General features: G+C 45.3%; 9 non-coding genes across 9 annotated transcripts; 7 read left to right on the top strand and 2 right to left on the bottom strand.

The window, feature by feature from the left end:
- Positions 1-6,506: 6,506 nt before the first annotated feature.
- Positions 6,507-6,598, top strand: trnar-ucu (transfer RNA arginine (anticodon UCU)). The gene is given in 2 exon segments: positions 6,507-6,543; positions 6,563-6,598. It is a non-coding gene; the product is annotated as a tRNA-Arg (tRNA).
- Positions 6,599-7,783: 1,185 nt separating this feature from the next.
- Positions 7,784-7,865, bottom strand: trnas-uga (transfer RNA serine (anticodon UGA)). Its single transcript has one exon. It is a non-coding gene; the product is annotated as a tRNA-Ser (tRNA).
- Positions 7,866-8,466: 601 nt separating this feature from the next.
- trnaw-cca (transfer RNA tryptophan (anticodon CCA)) lies at positions 8,467-8,538 on the bottom strand. Its single transcript has one exon. It is a non-coding gene; the product is annotated as a tRNA-Trp (tRNA).
- A 345-nt stretch (positions 8,539-8,883) lies between these two features.
- On the top strand, positions 8,884-8,965 carry trnas-gcu (transfer RNA serine (anticodon GCU)). Its single transcript has one exon. It is a non-coding gene; the product is annotated as a tRNA-Ser (tRNA).
- A 989-nt stretch (positions 8,966-9,954) lies between these two features.
- trnar-ucu (transfer RNA arginine (anticodon UCU)) lies at positions 9,955-10,043 on the top strand. The gene is given in 2 exon segments: positions 9,955-9,991; positions 10,008-10,043. It is a non-coding gene; the product is annotated as a tRNA-Arg (tRNA).
- A 3,550-nt stretch (positions 10,044-13,593) lies between these two features.
- trnas-gcu (transfer RNA serine (anticodon GCU)) lies at positions 13,594-13,673 on the top strand. The gene has a single exon. It is a non-coding gene; the product is annotated as a tRNA-Ser (tRNA).
- Positions 13,674-15,098: 1,425 nt separating this feature from the next.
- trnas-aga (transfer RNA serine (anticodon AGA)) lies at positions 15,099-15,180 on the top strand. Its single transcript has one exon. It is a non-coding gene; the product is annotated as a tRNA-Ser (tRNA).
- A 4,864-nt stretch (positions 15,181-20,044) lies between these two features.
- On the top strand, positions 20,045-20,126 carry trnas-cga (transfer RNA serine (anticodon CGA)). Its single transcript has one exon. It is a non-coding gene; the product is annotated as a tRNA-Ser (tRNA).
- A 4,283-nt stretch (positions 20,127-24,409) lies between these two features.
- On the top strand, positions 24,410-24,483 carry trnat-agu (transfer RNA threonine (anticodon AGU)). The gene has a single exon. It is a non-coding gene; the product is annotated as a tRNA-Thr (tRNA).
- The last annotated feature ends 2,655 nt before the right edge of the window (positions 24,484-27,138 follow it).

The following is a 27,138-nucleotide window of genomic DNA, read 5'->3' as shown; positions in this document are numbered from 1 at the left end:
ATTCCATTATCAAGTATTTGGAAAGCAGTGTTATAATCAGATAAAGTCAGCATGGATTTACAAAAGGGAAATCATGCTTGAGAAAACTACTGGAATTCGTTGAGGATATAACTACTAGAGTTGACGAGGGAGAACCTGTGGATTTGTTTTCAGTCTTTCGGAAGGCTTTCGACAGGATCTCACGTAATGTTTTAAAGGTTAAAGTTTGATTATTTGTGTCACAAGTAGGTTTACATTAACACTGCAATGAAGTTATTGTGAAAATCCCCCAGTAGCCACACTCTGCCGCGTGTCCGGGTAGACTGAGGGAGAATTTAGTACGGCCAGTGCACCTAAGCAGCACATCTTTTCAGATTGTGGGAGGAAATCGGAGAGAAAACCCACGCAGACACGGGGGGAATGTGCAGACTCCACACAGACAGTGACCCAAGCCGGGAATCGAACCCAGGTCCCTGGTGCTGTGACACAGCAGTGATAACCAGTGTGCTGCCCTTCTACTGTGTAAAGTTAAAGTACATGGGATTGTGTGTAGCATCTTGAGATGGATAGAAAGCTGGTTAGCAGATAGGAAAGAAAGAGATGACATAAATGGGTCTTTTTCCAATTGGAAGGCAGTGATTAGTGGGGTACCACAGGGATCTGTGCTGGGACCCCAACTGTTCATATTATATATTAATGGTTTGGACACGGGAACTAAATGTTTAATCTCCAAATATGGAGATGATACAATATTGGGTGGGAGGGTGAGCTGTGAGGGAGATGCAGAGATCCTTCAGTCTGTTTTGGACAGGCTGAGTGTGTGGGATCTGCATGGCAGATGCAGTCTAATGTGGATAAATATGCAGTGATCACTTCATTATCCACTTCAGTAGCAAAAATAGGAAGGCAGATTATTATTTGAATGGGTGTAAATTAAGAGAGCTGGATACTCAGCAAGATCTAGATGTTCTTGTGCATCAGTCAGTAAAATCATGTTGAAGCTGTATAAGACTTTGGTTAGGCTGCATTTGGAGTGTTGTGTATAATTCTGGGTGCCACACTTCCGGAAGAATGTTGATGCATTGGAAAGGGTGCAGAAGAGATTTTCCAGGATGTTGCCTGGTTTGGAGGATATGGACTAGAAAGAAAGGTTGAACAAACTTGGATTGTTTTCTTTGGAGCATCGGAGGAGCAGGGGGGACCTGAGAGAGGTTTACAAGATTATGACAGCCTTGGATAGAGTGGATTGTCCGAGTCTTTTCCCGAGGGTCAAAGGATCAAATACTCGGGACAAAGGTGAGAGTGAGAGAGGGAAAGTTTAAAAGAGATGTAAGGGGTAAGTTTTTCAGACAGAGAGTGGGGAATGCCTGGAACGTACTGCCGGAGGAAATAGTGGAAGCAGATTCTGTAACAACGTTCAAGCGGCATCTGGATAGATCCATGAATCAGCAGGAACACAGGGATATGGACCACATCGAGGCAAGAAAATATTAGATTAGAGAGGTGTAATAAGTCTGCAGAGGGAGAAGTTCCTTCACCAAAACCCCTTTATTTACACCTCTAACAGCAGTACACAGAGCGCTAACAGTTTATCTCCGGGGGTGTCAGAGGAACGGGCACTCCCGATTAAGTACAAGGCAAAGACTCCCTGATTGGCCCATCAATTGGATCCTGAATCAGGGAGTTTCGGCTCCAATCGGCCAACCTCAATGGCCTGATTGAAGTCATTACAAGAGCCATCTGCGTCGGCACAGACTGGGTGGGAAGAGGGTCTGTTCCTGGGCTGTACTGTTCTTTGTTCAGTCCCTGAAAGTAAGTGCAGAGATACAGCTGACAAAAAGATGGGAAATGGTATGTTGGCCTTGGGAGCGAGAGGATTTCTGTCTCGGAATAGGGATGTTTTACTGCTGTTGTATAGGGCAATGATGAGGCCACACCTGGAGTATTGTGTGTAGTATTGGTGTCCTTATCTGAGGAAGGATGTCCTTGCTGCAGGGGGAGGGCAGTGAAGGTTCACCAGGTTAATTCCTGGGATGGCCAGTGTGTCGTATGAGGAAAGATGAAGTCAGTTAGGATTATGTTCACTGGAGTTTAGAAGATTGAGAGGGGGCTCATAGGAAGTTATAAAATTCTAACAGGACTGGAAAGGGTAGATTCAGGAAGAATGTTACTGATATCCTTTGTGTAAGGATAAGGGATGAATGTTTAGGACTGAGGTGAGGAGAAATTTCTTCACCAGAGAGGGGTGAATCTGTGGAAATCGCGAATGCAGAAAGAAGTTGAGGCCAAAATGTGTGATGTCATTGATTAGGGGAGGCAGTGGTGTCATGGGCTCGTAACCCAGAGACTCTGGAAATGCTCTAGGAACCTGGGTTCAAAACCCAACAGGGCAGATGATGAAATGTGAATTCAATATGAATCTGCAATGAAAAATCTATTTGTTGCTTGTGATAAAACCCTATCTGGTTTACTAATGTCCTTTAGGGAAGGAAATCTGCTGGGCAGGAGTGTGTTTGAATTGTCAAGTCTAGAGATAACAAAAGTGTGGATGAGGGTTTCAGGTACGGGTGAGTTGAGGTATTACAAACAATGTGTGATGTTACACAGCTGGAAATCGGTGATCTTGGTGAAGGAACAGATATGTGGTCAGAAACTCATTTCTGAGTCTGATGAGGTGCCAAGAATGAGGGTTTGTTTCAACCTTGGACAGTAACCAGTGGGAGAGATGGAGTCAGTGACTGGGAACAGAATTTGTGGTGGGAACATTGGTCTTCTAAATATTTAATTGGGGGAATTCTCTGCTGAACCAGTGTTAGAAGTTGGAGAAGGAGTTTAATAATTTAATAACAGGGGATTGGTTGTGAGAGGTGGGGTTGAGCTGGGTGTTATCAGCATACATGTGAAAACTAACACTGTGCTTTCAGATAATGTCACTGAGGGGTAAGGTGTAGATGAAAAATAGGAGGGAGCCAAAGAATGATCCCAGGGCGATTTGGGTGGTAACAGATCAGGAGTGGGAAGAGAAACCATTGCAGGTGATATTCTGTATATGATCAGAAAGATAAGAATGGAACCAGGTGAGTGCAGTCTTACCCAGCTGAATGTCCACACCTTTGACATGGTTGACTGCACCATCCTGCTCCAATACCTTCCCACTGTCAGGTCAGTGTGCACAGCAGATGAAGATGTTAATGTACCTGACATCCGGGGAAAACTGATGATGAATAAAGGGCTGGGCCTCAGTAAATGAGTGTCGAGAAGGCCGGAATTCTCAATCATCTTCATCTCGAGCAGCAGCTCCTCCATCTCAATGTGTGTGGTGAGATCAGGCCATTCTGCTCAGTCAGGAACACCCAGACTGACTGTAAGAGAGAGAGAGAGAGGCTGTAATTAGAACCAAACAATAAGGGAGATCCACTTAGAGTAACCAAGGCCCACCCACAAAAGACAGGAAGATCACAGCATCTAACCACAGCCTCTGCAAAGTGAGGTGCTGTAAAACCCGGCGTGACACTGAGCCCCACCCAAAGCACAGGAAGATCCCAGTTTCTGGGCTGATTTGGTCTGATTCCACCAGGTTTGCAGCATGAAGACTGGGGAACTGCAGCAATACATGTTTACACAGGAAGCTGCCATTGGAAAGACTAAGCTGCGGATTTATAGAATCCACAGGGCAGAAGGCGATCATTCGGCCCATCGAGTCTGCACCAACCACAATCCCACCCAAGTCCAATCTCCATAATCCCATGCATTTACCCTGGCTGGTGCCCCTGGAAACGACAAGGGGCAATTTAGCCCGGCCAATCCACCCAACCCGCACATCTTTGGGCTCTGGGAGGATCCCGGAGGAAACCCACGGGGAGACCGTGCAAACTCCCCACAGTCAGTGACCCAAACCGGGAATCGAACCCGGCTCCCTGGCGCTGTGAGGCAGCGGTGAGAACCACTGTGCCACCGGGCCGCCCCATTTCCAGCCGGGCGGGACGGGATTCCCGCTCCCAAAACCCTTCCCCCATCCGGAGCCCCGCCGCGGGCTCAGGATCCGGGCCCAGGGACTGAAGCCACTGGCGGGACATTCGCTGCCGCTCCGCGCGGTGTCTGATTGGCCCAGGGGAAATCCCCGCCCACGGCCTGTGACCGGCAGCTGGGAAACCAATCGGGAATCGCCGCATCACCGTTATCCAATGGCCGCTCTGCTCAGGTTGAGTGACAACTACTTGATCCAATCCGAGAGCTCCATAGTCTGAAGGGCGAGACCATTGAAACTGATGCTGCCAATCGTAACCAATCGCAGACCGCGTTGCTACACACGCCCTCTAAGTGATTGGCATCTTCTTTAGCCAATCGAAACGCACTGACCATTCGGAATGCGCCGCGACTGCGCGACTCGCGCAGCGTCTCTCCCAGCCCAGCGTCATTGCGTCATTCAATTCGATCCGGAGCTGAAACCAATGAGAAATCAAACCACTGGGGACGGAAAGAATCCTTAAAGCGGAACCGCACAGATAATTATAATTGCACAATTATAATTCCTTGATGGCAGTTAAAGCGGACAAAGGACTGCCGAAAGGATATTTTGGCCTTGGGGGGAGTGCAGAGGAGGTTTACTAGGCTGATGCCAGAGTTGAGGGGGTTGAGCTATGAGGAGAGGCTGAATAGATTAGGCTTGTACTCGTTCGAGTTTAGAAGAATGAGGGGAGATCTCATTGAGACGTATAAGATGATGAATGGGATGGATAGGATAGAGGTGGAGAGACTCTTCCCGCTCAGAAAGGACAGTAGGACTAGGGGGCATAGCCTCAAGATAAAGGGCGGGGGGCGGTTTAGAACGGAGTTGAGGAGGAACTTCTTCACTCAAAGGGTGGTGAATCTCTGGAATTCTCTGCCCGTTGAAGTGGCGGAGGCTGCCTCGCTAAATATATTTAAGACGCGGGTTGATGGGTTTTTGATAAGCGAGGGGATTAAGGGTTATGGGGAGAGGGCGGGAATGTGGAACTGAGCCAAGACAGATCAGCCATGATCTTATTGAATGGCGGGGCAGGCTCGAAGGGCTAGTTGGCCTACTCCTGCTCCTATTTCTTATGTTCTTATGAAAGTCACAGAATGCAAAATGTGAAACCCGCGGGATAGGAATTAGGAATTAATTTTAGCAGACAGGCAACAAAAATGAACGAGAGGAAAGTAAGCTGGAATCAGGGGAGTTCAGAGAGGGAATTCCAGAGCTGAGACCCAGAGAGCTGAAAGAACTATAATCACTGCTGGAGTGAACCAAATCAGAGATGCTCACGAAGGCAGAATCAGAGGAGCTCAGATATCTCAGAGAATTGTTAGGCTGGAGATGACGAAAGGCAGGATGAGCTGAGGACATGGAGGGATTTGGAAACACGGATAAGAATATTAAAATTGAGAAATTGCTTAACCACGAGTCAGTGTTTGTCACTGAGCACAGGGTTGATGCATTAAGTGTATTTGGACTGAATTCTGATTTAATGACGAGAAATCAATTAGCAGCTTCCTGGACACAGCAGCACAATAAATCGGATCAGAAGTGAACTACATGGCCCCTCAAGCCTGCTGCTCCATTCAATGGGATCATGCTTTCGATTCCCAAACCACAGAATCGTTACAATGCAGTAACAGTCCATTCGGCCCATCAGGTTTGCACTGCATTATTGAAGCTGCACGCTATCTAATCCCAATCTCCCGCCTCATCACCCCAGAGACCCGGGTTTGGTCCTGGCCTTTGCTGACTGTGCAGATTTTGCACATTCTCCCCCAGAGGTTCCTCTAGTTGCTCTGGTTTGTTTCCATGGTTCAAAGATGTGAAGGTTAGATGGATTGGCCTTGTTAAATGTTCCTTCAGTTTCAAAGATGTGTACAATAGGCACTGAATCGGTTCAATATCGATTCAATTCACTGAATCGTTGGCGACTAGAATAACAATGCAGAGTATCAATTTGAATTATTCAAAATCATAGAATGGAGCATCCATTGTGAATGAAAGGAAACTTTAAACTGTGCAGCTGTGCTGTGCTTCAGGAGCTGGTTTTACACAAATCTCCATTCTTCAAAAATGTTGCCTCACCAGCTGAGCATTTCCAGCATTTTCTGTTTGTGTTTCAGGTTTGCAGCTTCCAGCTTTGTGTTGTGTTCTGTGCAAATGTCTTACAGGGAACAGGTTCTGATCAGCCCTGTGACAGATGGAGTAGAATGTGTCTCCCGGCTTATCAAGCCTTTGAGATTTGACTCCAAGCGATACAGGAGAATGAGGAAGAGAGAGAGAGAGAGAGAGAGGGGGGCGGGGGGAAGGGAGGGAGGGTCATTCTGTGATGGACACATTTCCTGTATAAAGGTGTGTATTTCCACAGCTCACTCAACAGAAATAAGATGTTCCAACACGAGTTGCAATCAATGAAGTTCTTCTTTACAGTTCTTGACGTTTAAACTATGAGATTGTTGAACTTACCAAAAGTTTCTGCATTGTCAAAAATCCATATATGGACAAGTAAAGTACGTACCGTGGGCGTGGCTCTGTGGCGCAATGGAAAGCGCGTTGGACTTCTACATCAATGGCAAATTAGCCATTCAAAGGTTGTGGGTTCGAGTCCCACCAGAGTCGGATTTTTGATCAGATTCGAAGCAGTTTGCTGCTTCATTGATGTGATTCAGCTTCGGCACCGACATTTCCTGCTCTGCCATCTCTCCATGCTGTTTCTGTTAACCCGGCTCCCAGGGAAACCACTGACTCGAGAATAAATCGCAAACCCCGGGGGCTTTCTTAAAGTTTGATACAACATTCACTGTTTGGGTGAGAAACAGTAACATCTTTCTCAATTCGATATTTCCCTTCTTTTGGAAGATAAAAAAAAGGTTAAAGAACATGCAACAGCAATTTATAAATCAATAAATAAATATCAGTGCCCTGCAATGTAGGGGTGTTATTCTGATGTGTCTGCTGCGCTTGTCCTTCCAGGCTGTCGTAGTCATGGGTTTGGAAGGTGCTGGAGAAGGAGCCTTGCTGAGTTGCTGCATCGTGTAGATGGTGCACACTGCTGTCATTGTGTGTCGGGAGTGGAGGGAGTGAATTTTTATGCGTGGGACGCGAATGAAGTGGGATGCTTTGTCCTGGATGGTGTTACCCTTCTATCGCCCTGTGTGTGTCCTGATCATCTCTTACTGCTTTTCTGTGTGTTTTTCTCTGCCTGTTACATTCGGGTTGATGTTAAGTGTTACGGTCCAGCCAGGGTGCGCTTCCCAACTCGTGGGTTTGGTTTGAAATAAAAATACAATGAATAGTTTCTTCTCTCCCGCGCAACAGGGATAGGCAGGAAGTGGTAACGTTCGGGGCAGAGTGACGCAGCAGAAGCTGGACCCATAACCCAGAGGTCGATGGATCAAAACCATCATCTGTTATCATGTTCTCATAGAAATCCTATAGTACAGAAAGAGGCCATTCGGTCCATCGAGTCTGCACCGACCACAATCCCACCCAGGCCCTACCCCCATATCCCTACATATTTTACCCACTAATCCCTCCAACCTACTCATCTCAGGACAATTTTTAGCACAGCCAATCAACCGAACCCGCGCATCTTTGGACTGTGGGAGGAAACTCACGCAGACACGAGGAGAATGTGCAAAATCCACACAGACAGTGACCCAAGCCGGGAATCGAGCCCAGGTCCCTGAAGCTGTGAAGCAGCAGTAATAACCACTGCGCTACCCCAAAACTGACAGTTACAATTTTTGTTTAGCGGTTCCCCGACGAAACAAATTGGAACCTCTAAACACTGCACATCAGACTCGCTGCGAGCAGGGTTCGAACCTGCGCGGGGAAACCCCATTGGATTTCAAGTCCAACACCTTAACCACTCGGCCATCGCAGCTGCTTGGGGAGCTCTCACTAACATCAAATAGTAACATTCGGCTGCTGCCGAAAGGCAACTCTGAGTTTTCTCGACAGTAAATTTGTTTCATCATCTTGATTTTCATTAACGGGGAACACAGCACATTTATCCCCAGGTTCACAGTAAGTAATCTCACTAAAACAGGTTAAAGCCCAGCAGGTTTATTTGGCAGCATGAACTTTTGGAGAGTTCCCCTTTTATCAAATAAGTGTTTAGCTCAGTTGGCTGGGCAGTTTATTCAGCCAGAAGCTCGGGATTAATTCCTGTATCGTCTGAGATTGTTTTTAGCCTTGCTCCTCTCCTGAGGTGTGAATTATCCTGTTAAATCACCACCAGTCAGCTCTCTCTCCTTTGATGACCCACAGAAACACCTGAGTCTGTGGACCTTGCTTTAACTTTGCAAGAAATGAACACCTCACAATTCTGACACATTGTTTCAGATATAAAACTGTGCCAAAATAATCTGAGCATGCGAACCGGAAGCATCCCTAAAATATCATTTCTACCATCGTTTTGAAATGTGTCATTTCGGGGACAATTAACTTTACCCAGAAACAAAATCCGACCCAGAAAAGTTTCATGAGCCTGACGTGATTTGAACACGCAACCTTCTGATCTGGAGTCAGACGCGCTACCGTTGCGCCACAGGCTCCCAGTGCTTTCTGCTTTTTACATCCGGGTTACGTTCGGTCAATTCAAAACCAGACAGGGCCCAGGGAATGGAACTGTCTCCCTCTTTACTTTCTGTGGTTAGACATGGAATGGAAGAGAAACAGCGAACCGAGATTAAGGAGTAAACAGCAACACAACATTATCCTGCGGGAGAAACATGTTGTTTGTTACGGGTGTTAAAACACAAGAGCTGGTTTGGTGAGAAGTCAAATGAGAAAACGCTGGAAAATCTCAGCGGGTCTGGCAGCATCCGCAAGGAGAGAAAAGAGCTGACATTTCGAGTCCAGATGACCCTTTGTCAAAGTTTGGTGCCTAATTATTCCATGACGAGGTGGCCGAGTGGTTAAGGCGATGGACTGCTAATCCATTGTGCTCTGCACGCGTGGGTTCGAATCCCACCCTCGTCGATGATGTATTTACTCTGACCCCCCAACTGATAGCTTGTTTAAACATTTTAAGGTTCGCAGAACCGAGATGAAGTTTGGACACAGGCTTGAGGGGTGAATGCTCCAGAACAATTCCACATTCCCAGAATTCTCATCCTCGGAGAAACTCGAATCAAGTCAGGTTACCAGCTTTGGACAGGAGTTCACCACCCGGCAAAAATGTGGTTTCGGAATCTCCAAAGCAGACGCCAGTGGCAAGATTTTATCTTTCCAGAATCGGCAGGTCAGCCATGAAAATTAGTGCTGTATTAGCGGGATTGGCCATGCTAAATAGCCCCTTAGTGTCAGGGGGATTAGCATGGTAAACATGTGGGGTCACGGGGATACAGCCTGGATGGGATTGTTGTCGGTGCAGGTTTGATGGGCCGAATGTCGTCCTTTTACACTGAGGGCCCTCTCTGAAGTTCCAGGCGGCAGTTTTATTTCTCTGAGAAGATTGACACACCAGTTCCTAATTTCTTCACATTTTATCCCAAAAGCGGACTCAGATGAGATTCGGACCCACAACCTTTGACCATCTCACAAGACAATGACTTGCTGTCTAACATGCAGTACCAATTGCCACAAAAGGGCCACAGCAGACACCATTTCCCTGGCCTTGCACTGAATCCTGGAACACCTAGATAACAAGGACACCTAAGTCAGACTCCTATTTATTGACTACAGCTCAGCCTTCAACACTACTATTCCCACAAAACTCCTCTCCAAACTCTGTGGCCTGGGCCTCGGCACCTCCCTCTGTGACTGGATCCTGAACATCTGAATTCACAGACTTACCTTGAATGGATTATCTCGCATTAAGTTGATATTTCTCTACGCCCTAGTTATGTCTGTTACACCATATTCTTAACAGTTCTTGATGTTTAAACTATGAGATTGTTCAACTTACGAATAGTTTCCACATTGTTAGAAATCCATAGATGGACAAGGAAAGTAAACTCTCGGCACGTGGCTCTGTGGTGCAACGGAAATCGCGTTGGACTTCTAAATAATTAAATTAGCCATTCAAAGGGTGTGGGTTCGAATCCCACCAGAGTCGGATTTTGGATCAGATTCGTAGTAAACAGTTTGATGCCTCATTGATGTGATTCACCTTCGGCACCGACATTTCCTGCTCTGCCATCTCTCCATGCTGTTTCTGTTAACCCGGCTCCCAGGGAAACCACTGACTCGAGAATAAATCACAAACCCCGGTTTAATACAACATTGACTGTTTGGGTTAGAAATAGTAACATCATTTTCAATTCGAGATTTCATTCCTTTTGGAAGATAAAAAAAGGTTAAAGAACACAAACACAACAACAGCAATTTATAAATCAATAAATAAATATCAGTGCCCTGCAATGTAGGGGTGTTATTCTGATGTGTCTGCTGCGCTTGTCCTTCCAGGCTGTCGTAGTCATGGGTTTGGAAGCTGCTGGAAAAGTAGCCTTGCTGAGTTGCTGCATCGTGTAGATGGTGCACACTGCTGTCATTGTGTGGAGGGAGTGATTTTTTATGTGTGGGAAGCGAATGAAGTGGGATGCTTTGTCCTGGATGGTGCTAACCTTCTGCAGTTCTGTTCAATCTATATTGATCCAGGCAAATTAACTCAGGAAACCAAGTGATCTGGTTTACTCCCACAGTCCAAAGATGAGCAAGTTGGGTGGATTGGCCATGCTGGATTGTCCCTTGGTTCCCCAAGGTGTTTGTATAGGGAGATTACCGGGGTGGATGTGTGGCGCCGCGGGGACAGGTCCAGTGTGCGATTCTCTGTTGAAGAGTCGGTACAAACTCGATGGGCAGAATGGTTTCCTTCAGCACTGTTGGGGTTGTGTGACTCTAAGGCCGTTCGACTGTGTTAGAAATTCCCTGAGGAAAAAAAACGGAAAGCTGTATTTATGAATTTACAGCATTAGATTTATTGCAGATTTTTTTCCCTGCAAATGGTGAAAATACCCGGATCGTGTAAATAGTAGACATATTTGTGGGGAGTCTCGAAATATATTTTATCTCTGTAGATCATCCACTGTAAAGGGAAAGCCAATACTGATTAGCAAGGATGGGATATTGTGACTTGTACAATTGCACTGATCACTTGAAAGGCCTCAAAGTTCTCGCTGGGATTTGAAATCGGGATCTCCTGTTTACTGGGTTTGTGCAGTGCTCTGTTTGCTCAAGTCAACACAGACCCAATTCCCGCTCTACCTGTTCCTTACCCGAAGGTGCTAAGATTGAGAGATCTGAGCAATGTGAACTCTGCAATTGAAGGGTTACATCCTGGCGATAGGGATATTTCTCCACAGCTGCTTTCGGAGCTGCTGAATATTTCCAGCATTTCCACTTTCTGATTGTGTGCTTTCATTACAGGAGTTCATTTGCCGACAACCCAAAACTTGTCTCTTGGACGCAGCACCAGACAGAGCTTTTCTGTGATCTTCACACGGACAAGTTCACTTTTCACTTCCCGGCTTTAAAACCGTCTGTTTTCACACTGAGCACCCTGCGGCATCGCCTTCAAACCTCACCCCACCCTCCACCCCCACACCAGAGTCTCAGTGGTACAAGTGTATCTGAGGAATTCACAAAGACAAGGGATCACAGTGTTTATGAGGGAACATAAAGGACTAATTCATGATCAGTCAAACAGATTGATCATGTGAGAGTGTCTCTCTCTCTCTCTCACACACACACACACACCCCACCACCACCACCACCGCCATGGCAGATGGCGAAATTTGACATCAATAAAGACATTTGGAATTAAAAGTCCAATTCCCTCGCCCGTTAACTGAAATCCACTATTTCTTCCAAACAGCTTTCTCAGAATTACTTTCCTTGTAACTTTGTTCATTTAATTCTCACTTACCTCATTTTTTTCGGTCGGAACTGTTCCACAATGTATGTTTGATCTGGATAAATTGTTAATGTTCCAAACGAGGACAAAATGCTTTGCATCAATCGGCTAATTGAAATTCTGTGGCAGGAATTCTAATCTCCTCAGGAAGAGGTTTAATGCTGAGCTGAATGAACTGTTTTTGTTTACAGGGATGAAAGGTGATGTCACTGGGCTGGTAATCCAGAGGCCCGCGCTAATCTTTGGGGACACGGAGTAAATCCCACCACGGCAGCTGGTGAAATTCAAATTCACTGATTTAACACATAGACACATGGATAGCAAACAGAAACAGGAGGAGGCCGTTCGGCCCAAACAATGCTGGAATTGAAAGCAAGCCTCAGAAATGGCGGCCTTGAAATTTCCGTTGATTCTTTTCCACAGAAAACATCTTCACAGAACAACAGAGAACATTTCACACAAAAGAAAAAAAAAACTTCTGCTCATGACGGATGATATTTACAAACCGGGAACACATTTACACAACAGGGAAGAATTTGTCAGAACCACAGTGAAGATCTGTCAACGGGAGAGTCACAGTTCCAAACAGAGAGAACAGTTACACAGCAGAGAGCACAGTTACACAACAGAACATACATTTCAAAACAGGGCCTATCTTTGTGTAACAGAAAATCCCTTTTCATACTTAATCAGTATCTCCATCTCAGTGTCATGCCGGTTTGCTCGAATATTTTCTGTCTCTTATTGTGAGTGTCTCCTAATAGTTTTTTACTGCTTTTCTGTGTGTTTTTTCTCTGTCTGTTACATTCGGGGTGATGTTAAGTGTTATTATCCAGCCAGGGTGAGCTTCCCAGGGTTTTGTTTGTAACAAAAAGAGACAGTGAATAGATTCCTGGCTCGCGGGCAGCAGGAATAAGCAGGGAGGGGTGGACTCTGGGAGCAGAGTGGCGCAGCGGAAGCGTGCTGGGCCCATAACCCAGAGATCGATGGATCGAAACCATCTTCTCCTATCACCTACTCACTCTATCAAATAGAAACAGCGATGTTCTTAGTTTTCATTAATGAGTAGCCCAGAACATTTGTCTCCATTGGCTGGACAGTTTATTCAGCCAACAGCGCGGGATCAATTCCCGGTTCAGTTGAGATTGATCATGAAGGCTCCGCATTCTCAGTTTTGCTCCTCTCCTGAGGTGTGAATCCTCTGGTTAAATCACAGCCAGTCAGCTCTCCCCATTGATGGCTCCCAGAAACAACTGGGACTGTGAACCTTGCTCGAACTTTACCGACACTGGACAAATCATATTCCTCACACATTGTTCAAATAGAGAAGTTTATTAAAAATAACTAAACATGCGAATCGGATCATCCCTAAAATTTCATTTCTATCCCAGATTTGGAATTTGTCATTTCAGGAACAATCGCAAACAACCAAAATCCAAAGAGCGACACAGAAAAGCTCCGTGGTTGGGACACACAGCCCTCTACTGGGAGGTCAGACTCTCTCCTGTTGCTCCACAAACTCACAGCACTTGCTCTGTTTTACATCAGGGTCATGTTCGGTGAATTCAAAACCGAACCGGGAGCAGAGAGGTGAACTGTCTCTCTCTTTACTTTCTCTGGATTTACATCAAATGGAAAAGTAACAACGAATCAAGAGAAAGCAGAAAGGCAACGTTATCCTGCGGGAGAAATGTGTTCTTTGTTACGGATGTTAAAACACAAGAGGTGGTTTGGGGAGCAGCTGCTGCATGACGAGGTGGCTGAGTGGTTAAGGCGATGGATTGCTAATCCATTGTACTCTGCACGCGTGGGTTCGAATCCCACCCAGCTTCATTTGCGGCCCGAATGGCAGATTTTATCTTTCCAGAATCGGCAGCTCAGCCATGAAAACTAACGCCGTATTAGCGGGATTGGCCATGCTAAATAGTCCCTCAGTGTCAGGGGGATTAGCACGGTAAATATGTGGGGTTATGAGGATACAGGCTGGGTGGGATTGTTGTCGGTGCAGGACCGACGGAAGTTCCGTAATTAAAACCAATGCAAATAACGATTACTTACTCAGAGCGGGCGATGGTGGTATTGTGGTGAGTTTACCTGCCTTCCAAACTGTTGACTCGGGTTCGATTCCCGGCTATTGCATTGATAATTTATTTAGAACCTGATCTCGGCCTCTCGGACTTTAAACGGAGTGAACAAAAAACAGAGGCAGGCGCACTGGAGTTGTTTCAGAGTAACTGAGACAGGCACATGAGTGGGTTGGAGATGGGAGGATATAGGAAATTGTTTTAAATAAGGTTCATTAGCACTGGGACGACCCTGGTAATGGAAAAGGATATGGGATGATAATAATGTTTTTTCTCTTTTCATTCACAGGTTTAAGTCGGTCCGCCTTGTGTCCAACGAGGGGCATACACGCGATGGGTCGTACTGGGGCTGCTCTTGGTTGTTCGAGATTGGCCTAGTGCTTCATGTTGTTCGGGTGTGCCTAAACTGGACAAGATACTGGGCAAGACGACAGCTCAGTGACTATCGCTGATTGCTGGGCAGACACATGGATTTGGGCCGGTGTCTGTGGGAGTTTGCACATTCTCCCCGTGCTTGCGTGGGTTTTCTCCGGGTGCTCCGGTTTCCTCCCACACCCCAAAGATGTGCTGTTAGGCTGATTGGCAGTAATAAATTATCCCTAAATTAGTTTCCCTCAATGTGGATGGGCATAAAAACAATAGATAAGGGTCATGGGTAGAGAGGTGGGCTGGTAGTATTAAAATGGCGGCGCGGGCTCGTTGGGCCGAAGGGCCTGTTTCCGGGGCTGTTTTTGTTCTTTGTTCTTAAAATAAGACCTGCTTAAGCGTTGCGAGCGATGGTGGTATAGTGGTGAGTATAGCTGCCTTCCAAGCAGTTGACCCAGGTTCATATTCCCGGTCATCGCATTGATAATTTATTTACAACTTTATCCACTCCCTCCTGTGTTTTCAGCCGAGTGGACAAAACCAGGGCGAGCGCAACAGTTTACGATAATGAAATACAATCGAGATGTGTCTTTTTCTTTTTATTCGGAACTAATTTGTTTGTAATGAAAAATTACTGTGATACAAAAACAAGTCTCTGCCCCAGTAAGTGAGTTCTCCGTCAGAGACAAAGATACAAAAGTAAAGGAACAAATTTCAGCTCACACACTGCACTTTGTACAATAACGGTGCCTGATGGAGTTAGTATGAACGCTACTGAGGTGATTATATTAGCTGACCACCCCGTGGAGCTGCGATGGCCGAGTGGTCAAGGCGTTGGATTAGAAATCCAATGGGGTTTCCCCGCGCAGGTTCGAGTCCTGCTCGCAGCGATTATCACTGGAAGTGTTTGCTTCCGGCAGCCCCAGAGCCGGAACTCCTTCTGGTATTTTGGTGCCAAGTATGTGGATCACCATCATGCTTTCAGCTCCATGGCTCCGGGCCGAGTGCAGGAAGGTGAGCTTGAAGAGGACACCTGGATGCCCTCGGGCTGGCATGGACAAGATAAGCCGAATGATTCAGTGCTGTTCCCTTTCTCTGGTTCCATGAGGGAAATCAGAATGTGAGCAGATTGAAAAACAACAGCATCAGGAGCGCAAGGACAAAACAAGGTCTCATTTCAGAGGAAGATTCTTATGGAATGACACACAGAACATGAGAAATAAATTTCATCAGAATACACTGAATGATCATTTCAAAATGCTGCTTGGATGATATGACATCGTGTTCATTCAAACACATTGCTGCAAGCTGGTCATTATTGGGCGTTAGGAACTCCTGGTTATAGCAGATTGGGAATGGAAGGAGCAGCTTCACATCTGCACATTGACAGGTCAAACTGTGTCTCAGATTGACAGCTCCCAGGACAGGTTTTCCTCTCCTCTCGCTCTGTGCTGTGGATTCTCGGGGATGAGTTGGAGTTTCCCAGCTCAGTAACTGTGAAAGCCTCTGAGGCCGGCGATGCTCACAGTGTCTGTTCCCCAGATTCAGAGGGCTGCAGCCAATCAGAGCTGTGCCTGGGTTAACCCAGAGCTGGTTGAAACGATGATATTGTTCACAAGCTGAATTCTATTTGATCAGATGTAGATACAGATTGTGTGCACTCAGTCACTAAACAACAAGATCCCGCCTTCATATAGAGTTGATGAGAGGGGATGGGGGGATAGAGTGAGTTGGAGCAGTGAGACACAGACCGCCAGACAATGCCTCAGTGACAGAAATCCTTGTAAATTCCGGCTTTATCCAGGGAGATTCTCTTGGAGAAACAGAAGCTGCAGTCTCAGCTCTGATAAGAACATAAGAACTAGGAGCAGGAATAGGCTCCCCCTTCAAAACAATCATGGCTGATCTTTTTGTGGACTCAGCTCCATTTACCCACCCGCTCACCCTTAATTCCGTTTTTGTTCAAAAATTTATCTATTCTTGCCTTAAAAACATTTTTTGAGGTAGCCTCAACTGCTTCACTGGATACAGAATTCCTCAGATTCACAACCCTTTGTGTAAAGAAGTTCCTCCTCTGCTTCCCCTTATTTTGAGGCTACCCTGCACCACCTCCCCCCTTCTCCACCGCCCCCGCCGGCCCAGTTCTAGTTTCATCCGCCAATGGAAACAACTTCCCTGCTTCTATCTTATCTATCCCCTTCATAATTTTATGTGGTTCGATAAGATTTCCCCTCATTCTTCTGAACTCCAATGAGTATACCTCCAGTCTATTCAGTTTCTCCTCATATGCCAACACTCTCATCTATGGAATCAACCTACTGAGTCTCCTCTGCACTCCCTCCAGTGCAAGTATATCCTTTCTCAAGTACACGTTACCCCACAGCACCTGCAAACCAACTCCTTGAGATTCCTGCACAAGGACACCCAGGTCCCTTTGCGGAGCAGCATGCTGCGGTGTTTTCCTATTTAAATAATAGTCCATTTTGCTGTTATTCCTACCAAAATGGATGATATCAGATTTACCAACATCGTACTCCATCTGCCAGACCCTTGCCCACTCACTTAGATTATCTATATCTCTTTGCAGACTTTCAGCATCCTCTGCACACTTTGCTCTTCCACCCATCTTAGTGTCATCTGTGAATTTTGACATATTCACATTACTCCGACTCACATTGTAGCAGCGACACATTATTAATCCCACACTCAGAAATAATGCTGCATTTTGGCAGAAGAGATGGGGAGAGGCAAGAAAAAAAAAGGTCGAGTTCTAAACAGTGTGCAAGCTCAGAGGGACCTGAGGTTCAGAGAGATCTTTGAGAGTGAGATGACATTTTGAACATGTCGTTCGGAAAGCGGATTGGATCCTTGGCTTCATAAGTGGAGGCGATGTTTATGCATAGAATCTCTGCATTGGAAAAGGAAGCCATTTGGTCCATCGAGTCTGCAATAACTTTCTGAAAGAACATCTTTGGTACAATTTTACCTGGCTAATCCCCAGAACCTATACATCCTGGGACACTGAGGGACAATTTAACATGGCCAATGCACCTAACCAGCATGCGATTGGAATGTGGGAGGAAACTGGAGCACCCAGAGGAAACACATGTAGGCACAAGGAGAACGGGCAAACTCCACACATCCAAGGCCCGAATCAAACACGGGCACCAGTGCTAACCACTGTGCCGCTTTGCCACCCTATTTGATAAAAATATGCTTCATTGTCTTATATTTTGTTTTGCCTTAATTGCTCGTGGCTGGATTCAGGGACAGATATTGAGGATTTGAGGTAAGATGTGGAGGCACGCGATCGCTGACAGACTTTCCGACTGAAATCTTGTATTTAAAGAAACCGTTATCTTGAAATCTAACTTTGGGACTCAGCAGGGGAATTGGGTGTGTTCTTTGATTGAAAAATCGTTTCATTTTATACAAGAGAGACTCGGAGATCTCATGATCAGAACAGACACACAAACACAGTTGGATTAGTCTGACCCGCCCGCTCCTTTCATACACTCTCTCTTCCACAATATTCACATCTACACATTCACAGGACAAAACTTTCACCAAATGGAAGGTCCGAGGACGGAAATTGTCCTTCTCCCGGCCTTTGCTCCGGATTCCAGGGGGTTAGTTAGAGTTTTTCAGCTCAGTAACTGTTAAACACTCTGAGGGCCGCTCCCTGCAGATTGTCTTTCAATTTTCATGGAATGTGGGTGTCTCTGTCTGGGTCAGCATTTATTACCCATCCCTAATTACCCTTTGGAAGATTGTGGTGAGCTGCCTTTTTGAAATGCTGAAGTATATGTGATGTAGGATCACACCTGTTAACCAGATTCTGTGGCAATTGGACAGTGAGCCACAGATGCTGCATTCAGGGGTTGTTGGACAGATTCCGTGGCAAGACCCAATCATGTCTGCCCACCTCCGCATCCCCCCCCCCCCCCCGCTCTTCCCCCCAACCGCCCTCCAATTATTATAGTGATTGCAAATATCATTGTGTTTCTTTAGGGTCAATATACAAAGTATTTGTTCTCAGAATCTCTAAATTCTCCAAAACCAACATGCTTAGCAAATCAAAAACATAAAGGAACTTGGGAGTCCTTGTTCAAGATTCTCTTAAGGTTAACGAGCAGATTCAGTCGGCAGTTAGGAAGGCAAATACAATGTTAGTATTCATGTCGAGAGGGCTCGAATACAAGAGCGGGGATGTACTTCTGAGGCTGGATAAGGGCCTGGTCAGAACCCACCTGCAGTTTGTTTGAAGTTGTTGGCCACATATCTAAGGAAGGATCTGCTGGCATTGAAAAGGATGCAGAGGAGGTTCACGAGAATGATCCCTGGAATAAAGAAACTGTCGTATGAGGAACGGTTGAGGACTCTGTGTCTGCACTAGTTGGAGTTTAGAAGCATGGGGAGGGGGGTGGGTTGGAGTGGGGGATCTTATTGAAACGTACAGGATACTGCGAGGCCTGGATAGAGTAGACACGGAGAGGATGTTTCCACTAGTAGGAGATACCAGAACCAGAGAGGGCACAACCTCAGGCTAAAGGGACGATACTTTCAAACAGGGATGAGGAGGAATTTCTTCAGCCAGAGAGTTGTTCATCTGTGGAACTGTTTGCCACTGAAGGCTGTGGAGGCCAGGTCACTGAGTGTCATTAAGACAGAGACAGATCAGTTTTTGATTAATAAAGAGATCAGGGTTAATGAGAAAAGGAGAATGGGGATGAGAAAACTATCAGCATGATTGAATGGCGGAGCAGACTCAATGGACCGAGTGGGATAATTCTGATCCTGCGTCTTATGGTCTTATGGTGATTCACTCAACTTTTCCAAATCACTCTGTCTGATATGGTGTAAGGTGGCACTGAGAGAATGGGATGGAGAGAGAATGCGGTGACTGCAGTCTGACTCTGATTCTTCAAACCAGTTAGTGCCCCCTTGTAGAAAGTGAATGTGTCTGAGAACAGGAGAAAAGCAGGTCGTGAGACAGGGATTTATTTTCCATAAAAAGTAAAACAAACTTCGAACCAGTCAGTGTCTGTCTGAGAACTGGAGGGGAGGGGAGGGGGTCTGCTCAAATAAAATTCTCATCAATATTCTCATCATCCATGTGTGTCTGACGGAAAATCTAGTTTAAAATTGCTGTCCGTGGAAACTTTGTTCATTTTTTTTTTAAAAGTTCTCAAAACTAATCAATGAATTCTCAGTCAGAAACAGTGGTAAAGAGGAAGCTGAACCTGTCCAGACAAGCCAAGTTCAGTTTACAAACTGCGTTATGGACACATCTCGTGTCTGGTGAAATCAGCAACTAAGTTAGTTCCGTAATTATAACGAATGAAAATAACGACCCTTTAAACCAAGCGAGTGTTGGTGATATCGCGGTGGGCATAACTGCCTTTCAAGCAGCTGGCACGGGTTCAGTTCCCGGCGTCGCAATGGGAATTTGTTTAGAAACTTATCCTCTTGTGTCTCGAAACAAATGGACATAAAGTTCAAACGCAACATTTGATGGTAATGAAATGAAAATAAATGTTTTATATTATTCCCCTAAAATTCGGAATCTATTTGCTTTTAACGTACATTTTTTGGAAACATAAAAACAAGTCTCTGAACAAATATTTGAGTTCTCATTCAGAGAGAAAGATACAAAATAAAAGATAAACACATTCAGTTCACACACTGCTCTCTGCATCATTGCTGTGTCTGATAAAGTTAGTAGAAATGTTACTGAATTTAACCGTAGCCGTAGCTGCGATGGCCGAGTGGTTAAGGCGTTGGACTCGAAATCCAATGGGGTTTCCCCGCGCAGGTTCGAACCCTACTCGCAGCGTTTCTGGTATAAAATGTTTAATAGTTACAATTTGCCCAGAGGGGCAGCTGCTAAATTAAAATGTAACTTTCGGTGTTTCTCTTTTCAAGAAGTGGATTTGTTCTGTGGGCCGGGATGTACTCAGCTGGCGAACTGGGCCGAGTGTGCTGGAAATTCCATGAGAAAGATCATGACGAGAGAAGAAAGAGAAATAAAGCAGCATCAGGGGAACAAGGACAAAACGAGGTCTCTGATCAGAGGAAGATTCTTATGTAATTACTCACAGAAGATAAAGATCATATTTCACCAGAATACAATGAATGAATGAGAACTTCAAAATGCTGCTCTGATGATATGAAATTGTGTTCATTCAAACACATTGCTCAAGCGTAAGACATTCCTGGTTATAACAGCTTGAGAAAGGAGATTTCAGGTAGGAAAATAGGGAGGGAGAATCGTTTTGGAAAGCTAGGAAACGAGGATCATACATAATTTTAAGAAATCAGTGAAAAATTCCTGTTTAGAATCGTGTTAACAATCTTGTTGCTATATTTCATTACTTCCTGAAATCAAACACAGGTTTTGGCCTCAACTACTTCCTGTGGCAGTGAATTCCACACCTTCACCATTCTCTGGAGAACGCCTAGTTCTGGAGTCCCCCATCATCGGGAACATTCTTTCTGAATCTACCTTGTCTAATCCTGTCAGAATTTTATCCGTTTCCATGAGATCCCTCTCACTCTTCTAAACACCAATGAACACATTTCTGGTCGAGTGGCCGTTCTAGGAGATTCTATAATTAGGGGATTGATAACATCCTTTGTATCGAGAGTCCCACACAGTATGTTGCCTGCTCGGTGCCATGGTGAGGGACATCTCTGATTGGCTTGAAAGGATATTGAAGTAGGAGTGGGGGTGGGATCCAGTTGTTGTGATCCATATTGTGATAAACAACCTTATCTCTGTGAAATGGATTCTAAACATGAAATGTTCACTGATTTCTCATGGTTATTTAGAGTCCTTTTTGAGTAACGGTGGAAGACCGGGTAAAAGGACCTGTTTGGGGTTCATCAGCAACGAGGAAATATATTAAAGAACAGATCCTCAGGGGTTACAATCTCTGGATTATTACCCGAGCCACATACAAATTGGCATTGGGGTGATTGACATAATGTAAAGTTCACTAGACTGAAGTCTGGAGCTGGGAGTGAAGTTACGAGGAGTGATTAGAAAAATGAGGGCCTTTTTCTCTGGGGTTTATTTACAGTTTTCAGGATGTGATGGTGGGGGTAAAGAGAGCCGAATCATTTCTGCTGGTGGAGGCTGGGGGAACCCTGAGACCTGGTTTCGGGGGAGGATGGGTAGAGAGAAAGAGGGACAGAGTTTAACTCCCAGGAGAGAAGCTGAGTAACACTTGAAGCCACTCCAAGTTTTGGAATCTTGCCCTCACCCAAAAGGGAATCAGTGAATTGTTAACCCGGGATCGATATCTTCTTGTTAACAGTGGTTATTAAGGGTGACGGGGTAAAGGGGTGAAGGTGGAGATTGGAAACAAAGCCGCCTTCACCTTCCCGAATAACAGGGCAGGCTCGAGGGACTGAATGGACTCGTCCTACTCCCACCCCCTGTGAGCAGATATCTCCGAGCATTTTAGTGAGTGCAGAAGGTTACAGAGATAGGGAGGGTTGTAGTGGCTGGTGGTGGTAGGAGAAGGAAAATAGTTGTAATTGCTGGAGGAGGTTACAGGGAGAGGGAGGGGTGTAGGAGCCGGAGATAATTATAGAGATAAGTAGGGTTGTAGTGAGTGGAAGGCTTTACAGAGATAGGGAGGTCCGTAGATGCTGGAGGAGGCGACTGACCTATATCTGGGTGGACAGGTTTCAATCTCAAAATTTGCCAAAGGTGCAAAACTTGAAAATATTCTGAACTTTAATAAGAAGGATATTGATAATCTTCAAGAAGATGTAGACAGGCTGGTGGAATGGACAGACACTTGACAGATACAACTTAATTAACGTAAGGAAGTGTGAAGTGAGACATTTTGGTCCGAAGATCAAGGAAGACGATATAAAATAAAGCGTACACCTTTACCCTTCCTAATCCCTATTGCACCTTTACTACGCTGAGATGCCACAGTCTCTTCACCCATCTCAGAACTCATGAATATCCAGCCTGAAGTCTGCATTTCACCGTCTACTTGAACAGTGATCATTAAACATTTGGCACTCCAACTTTCCTTGGCATCTTCTGAAACGATTCCCTGCTCCGTCTGACAACTCAGTCAATGTCGCATCTTCACTTAGTGCCCTGCCCATGGTAGGATTATCCTGTCCAGTCCCCATAGTGTTTCACCTTGCTCAATTGTATTGCCCAGATTGCATACTGTTCCAACTTTTCGATTCTCCATTAATAAAAAATAAATAACGGGACTTTCCGTAGCAGAGTGGCGCAGCGGAAGCGTACTGGGCCCATACCCCAGAGGTCGATGGATGGAAACCATTCTCTGCTATTTCGCTTTTTGCAACAGCAAAAATAATTCCATGGCGGCTCCTTCAAAATGATTTGATATTTCCGTCCAGGGTGCAGTAACTTTCTTCCGCTTCTCGTTACTAGTTAACATTTGAATGAGTAACAGATCGCTGAAATGTCATTTACTCACAGACACAAGCTGTAAATGTTGCAAAGATACACAAGCCGAGGTTTTTTTTTCCCTTGGAGCATAACTATAAGGTTCATGGTGGGAGATACGGGAGGGATGTCCGAGGTAGATTCTTCACTCAGAGAGTGGTTGGGGTGTGGAATACACTGCTGCTGTGATAGTGGAGTCGGACACTATAGGAACTTTCAAGCGGTTATTGGATAGGCACATGGAGCACTCCAGAATGATAGGGAGTGGGATAGCTTGATCTTGGGTTTGAACATAACTCGGCACAACATTGAGGGCCGAAGGGCCTGTACTGTTCTATGTTCTATGTTCAAGAATCATCCCTTGAATAAACACTGCCACCTTTCAATGTTTAGCGGGTGAGTTTCATGAAGAGCTGAGTCTGATTCCCGCTTTTCTGCTTCTGTACAAATTTAGTCAAAGGAAAATTACACAAATATATCTTCAATTCTCCTTGTCTTTCACAAAGAACTGAGCGTGTGTTGGATACAGTTTCAACAGTAGCTTTAAAAAGATAGAGAATGGATTTACAAATTTAAAATCCAAGGGTGACATCAATGCCTGAAGTGAATTCAGGCATTGATGTCACCCTTGGCATCAATGCCTCAATTTGAATTGTTCAAAATCATAGAATGGGGCATCCATTGTGGATGAAAGGAAACTTTAAACTGTGCCGCTGTGCTGTGCTTCAGGAGCTGGTTTTACACAAATCTCCGTTAATGAGATGTTGCCTCACCTGCTGAGCATTTCTGGCATTTTTTGGTTTTTTTTTTGTCAGATTTCCAGCTTCCAGCTTTGCGTTGTGTTCTGTGCAGGTGTTTAACTGGAACAGGAAACAGGTTCTGATCAGCCCCGTGACATATAGAGTAGAATGTATCTCCCAAATATCAGGCCTGCGAGATGAGACTTCAAGCTGTACAGGGGAGTGAGGAAGAAAGATAAGGGAGCATCATTCTGTGAGGGACAGATTTCCTTTATAGAGGAGGAACAGGTCTGTATTTCCACCACTGTTTTAACAGACATCAGATGTCCCAACATGACTTGCGATCAATGAAATCCCTCTTAACCTTTTAACTATGAGATTATTGAACTTATCAATAGTTTCCACATTGTCAAAAATCCATCTAAGGACAAGTAAAGTAAAATTTCAGCATGTGTCTCTGTGTCGCGTTGGACTTCCAAATGATGATAATTCAGTCACTTAAAGGTTGTGAGTTTGAGTCCCACCACAATCGGATTATGGATCAGGTTAGTAACAAACCAGTTGCTGCTTCATTGATGTGATTCACTTTCGGCACCGACATTTCCTGCTCTGCCATCTCTCCATGCTGTTTCTGTTAGCCCGGCTCCCAGGGAAACCACTGACTCGAGAATAAATCACGAAACCTTTCTTAAAGTTTGACACAACGTTCGCTGGTTGGGTGAGAAATAGTAACATCTTTATCCATTATATATTTCATTTATTTTGGAAGATAAATAAGATTAAGGAACGCAAACACGCAACAACAACTTATAAATAACTACAATCAATAAATAAATATCAGTGTCCGACAACCTGGCAGTGTCTTCTTTTTCACAAATACCACCAGATCTGGAACGTATTTCCAGCATTCCGCTGAACCCTCCCACCACAGTCAGGGGCTCTGTGGCTTAGTTGGTTAAAGCACCTGTTTAGTAAATAGGAGATCCTGAATTCAAATCCCAGCGGAGCCTTGGTTCTATTTCAATGTTGTTCTTATGTTTCTGCTGCGCTTGTCCTTCTCGATCCCAATGGTCGTGGGTTTGGAAGGTGCTGGCAAAGGAGCTTTACTGAGTTGCTGTCGTGCATCGTGTGGATGGTGCACACTGCTGCCATTGTGTGTCGGTAGTGGAGGGAGTGAGGTTTTTATACATGGGAAGCGAATGAAGCGGGATGCTCTGTCCTGGATGGTGCCAAACTTCTGTCGTTCTGTTCAAGTTGAATTCACCCAGACAAATTATCTCAGGAAACAAGGTGATTCCGATGTCCTCCCACATTCCAAAGATGAGCAGGTTGAATGGATTTGGCCATGTTAGATTGTCCCTTCATCGCCAAGGTATTTGTATCAGTAGATTAGCGGAGTGGGTGTGTGGCACTGCGGGGATAGATCCTAAGTGCAATTCTCTGTCGGAGGGTCGGTACAGACTCGATGGGCAGAATGGTCTCCTTCAGCACTGGAGGGTTTGTGTGTTTCTCAGGCCATTTGACAGTGTTCGGAATTCCCTGAGAAAATAATGAAAACCTGTGTTGGGAGAACATTGAGTATATTTAGATTTTTTTTACTGCAAGATGATGAAAATACCTGGATCATCTCAAACAAATAGTCGAGATATTTGTGGGGAGTCTCGAAATTTGTCCATCGTTGGAGATTATCCACTGTGAAGGGAAAGACAAAACTGAAATTTGACTGGCACAACTGCAAACATCAGTGGAAAAGAACCAAGGCTGCGCAGAGGATTTGAACCGAGACTCACCTGCTTACGAGACAGGCGCTTTAACCAACTAAGCCACACAGCCTGTCTCACCTGCGGGTGGGTTCAGTGGAATGCTGGAAATACGTTCCAGATCTGGTGGTAATTGTGAAAAACCGAGAAACTGCCAGAATTGGAAGGTACCTGTGAACTATCCGACTAAATATTGAACGGTTTAACGTGAGCTGGGTCCACTTACTGTTTTCAGACACACATTTGGTGTAAAATTAGAGATGTGCTTCACACACACAGTTTTCTGCCCTGAAGGCAGCTGTGCTCCTTCTGTCGCACGAATTGATTTAAAAAAGAAAATACTTTATTCATACGGGGTATGTGTGTCACTGGCCCGGGAAGCATTTATTGTCCAAATTAATTTTCTTTGAGTAATTGGCGATGAATTCATTCTGGAGACACTGCAGTCCATGTGGTGTATGTACACATAGGCTGCTGTTAGGGAGGGAGTTCCGGGATTGTGAGCCAGCCATGGGAACGGTGATATGTTTCCAAGTCAGGATGATGTGTGTCTCAGAGTAGAACTAACCGGTGGTCATTGTCCCTCTGCATCTGCTGTCCTTGTGCTGAGAGATTTCCTGGGTTTGGAAGGTGCCTTGCGAAGGCAAAAAAAAGTGTCTGAAGTGGGATTTGAGCCCAGGCCCCTAAAGAAAATTGCGACCTGAACACAGCACCTTAAGCAGATCGGTTATCCTGACCACATCCGCCAAGGTTCAAAATCTGTGCACAAATCGAATTGAATTCCATCTTTGCAGCATTTACGTTTCAAACTCGATACATTTTTTTCCCCCAATTTTTGAACCCCAGCCAGAGGCCTGTGGTGAGGGCTTGGAATGCCCTGCCTGCTGCAGTTGTGGATGCGCCTAGTTTGGGGGCGTTTAAGAGATGTGTGGATAGGTTTATGGATGGAAAGGGTTTGGTTTAGGTTAGAGGGTCACTGTTTTTTAACTGGTCGGCGCAACATCGTGGGCCGAAGGGCCTGTTCTGCGCTGTAATGTTCTATGTTCTATGTGAGTCCCATCCTTCCCCAAGCCGCCGGGGGGTGAGGAGCTTCTCATTGCTGCATTGCTCTGTTTGCTCAAATCAACAAAGACCCAATTCCCGCCCTTCCTGTTCCTTACAGGAAGGTGTTGAGAGTGTCAGATCTGAGCAATGTGAAGTATCCAATTGGAGAGTTACATCCTGGCGACAGGAATATCTCTCCACAGCTGCTTTCGGAGCTGCTGAATATTTCCAGCATTTCCTCTTTCTGATTTTGTGTCTTCATTACAGGAGTTCATTTACTGACAACACAAAACTTGTCTCTCGGGCCCAGCTCCAGACACAGCTTTTCTGTGATCTTCACACAGACAAGTTCACTCTTCACTTTCCTACACACATGCTTTAAAATCGGCTGGTCTCACACTCAGCACCCTGCGGCATCGCCTTCAAACCTCACTCCACCCTTCAACCGCCCACCGGGGTCTCAGAGGTGCAAGTACTTCTTAGGAATTGACAAAAGCAAGAAGATTACAGTGTTTGTGAGGGCATATAAAAGGTTAATCCATACTCACAAAGAGACTGTGAGAATCTCTCTCCCTCTCTATTTGATCAAAAGAAGATACAGATTGTCTGCAGTCAGTCATTATCCAACAATATTCCCCCTTCCTATACAGTTACTGAGTGGGGGTGGAGGGATAGACACCGATAGAGTGAGTGAGGGCGGTGATAATTTATCAGATAATATATCAGTTACAGAAATCCTTGTAAATTCCGGCTTTAACCAGAAAGATTCTCTTGGAGAAACAGAAGCTGCAGTCTCAGCTCTCACAGATATTGTAGTAGAGACATATTATTAATCCCACACTCAGGAACAGTGCTGCATTT

The sequence above is a fragment of the Carcharhinus amblyrhynchos genome, unplaced genomic scaffold (assembly GCF_965287045.1).
Source record: "Carcharhinus amblyrhynchos unplaced genomic scaffold, sCarAmb.v2.hapA scaffold_42, whole genome shotgun sequence".
In the NCBI taxonomy this organism is placed as follows: Eukaryota; Metazoa; Chordata; class Chondrichthyes; order Carcharhiniformes; family Carcharhinidae; genus Carcharhinus; species Carcharhinus amblyrhynchos.
The sequence above is the reverse complement of the archived record's forward strand: the minus strand, read 5'-3'. Positions and strand labels throughout refer to the sequence as shown.